The sequence below is a fragment of the Callithrix jacchus genome, chromosome 4 (genome assembly GCF_049354715.1).
Source record: "Callithrix jacchus isolate 240 chromosome 4, calJac240_pri, whole genome shotgun sequence".
Classification (NCBI taxonomy): Eukaryota; Metazoa; Chordata; class Mammalia; order Primates; family Cebidae; genus Callithrix; species Callithrix jacchus.
In genome coordinates, this window is record NC_133505.1 from 91,360,889 (window position 1) to 91,362,387 (window position 1,499).

The 1,499-nt window shown below is 48.2% G+C and overlaps 1 pseudogene; it reads left to right on the top strand.

Annotated features, from left to right (window-relative positions):
• Nucleotides 1-224: 224 nt before the first annotated feature.
• LOC100384951 (ubiquitin-conjugating enzyme E2 C-like) lies at nt 225-905 on the top strand (annotated as a pseudogene).
• Nucleotides 906-1,499: the final 594 nt, after the last annotated feature.

The window sequence follows — 1,499 nt, forward strand, 5'->3', positions numbered from 1 at the left end:
GTTTGAGATCAATCTGGTCAACATGGTGAAACCTCATCTCGACTAAATATACAAAATATTAGCCAGGCATGGTGGTGGACACCTATAAGCCCAGCTACTCAGGAGGCTGAGGCAGGAGAATCGGTTGAACTCAGGAGGCAGAGATTGCAGTAAGCAGAGATCACACCATTGCACTCCAGTCTGGGCGACAGGGCAATACTCCATCTCAAAAAAAAAAAAAAGTCGGCAGTTGCAGTCGTGTTCTCCGAGTTCCTGTCTCTCTGCCAGCGCCGCCCGGATGGCCTCCCAAAACCGCGACCCAGCCGCCACTAGCGTTGCTGCCGCCGGTAAAGGAGCCCAGCTAGCGAGGGCGCCGCCCGGGCCCCCGTGGGCAAAACGCTACAGCAGGAGCTGATGACCTTAATGATGTCTGGTGATAAAGGGATTTCTGTCTTCCCTGAATCAGACAACCTTTTCAAATGGGTAGGGATCATCCATGGAGCAGCTGGAACAGTATATGAAGATCTGTGGTATAAGCTCTCACTAGAGTTCCCCAGTGGCTACCCTTACAATGCGCCCACGGTGAAGTTCCTCACACCCTGCTATCACCCCAATGTGGACACCCAGTGTAACATATCCTGAAGGACAAGTGGTCTGCCCTGTATGACCTCAGGACCATTCTGCTCTCCATCCAGAGCCTGCTAGGAGAACCCAACATCGATAGTCCCTTGAACACGCATGCTGCCGAGCTCTGGAAAAACCCCACAGCTTTTAAGAAGTACCTGCAAGAAACCTACTCAAGGCAGGTCACCAGCCAGGAGCCCTGACCCAGGATGCTCAGCCTGTCCTTGTGTCATCTTTGTCATTTTTCCTTAGGTGGTCTGTCCTTTTTGTGGTTTCTGTATAGGACTCTATCTTGAGCTGTGGTATTATTTTTGTTTTGTTTTGTCTTTTAAATTAAGCCTCGGTTGAGCCCTTGTGATGTATATTAAATAAATGCATTTTGGTCATTAAAAAAAAAAAAGTCTACCCAAAAACCTGCACACCAATGTTTATAGTAGTTTTATTCACAATAGCCAAAAATTGGAAGCAACCAAGATGTCCTTCAATAGGTGAATGGATAAACTGTGAGACAGACAGAATGGAATATTATTTGGCACTCTAAAGAAATGACCTAGAGGCCGGGCGCGGTGGCTCACGCCTGTAATCCCAACACTTTGGGAGGCCGAGGCGGGTGGATCACGAGGTCAAGAGATGGAGACCATCCTGGTCAACATGGTGAAACCCCGTCTCTACTAAAAATACAAAAAAATTAGCTGGGCATGGTGGCGCGTGCCTGTAATCCGAGCTACTCAGGAGGCTGAGGCGGGAGAATTGCCTGAACCCAGGAGGTGGAGGTTGCGGTGAGCCGAGATCGTGCCATTGCACTACAGCCTGGGTAACAAGAGCGAAACTCCATCTCAAAAAAAAAAAAAAAAAAGAAAAAGAAAAAGAAAGAACAAAATGACCTAGAAAACCAC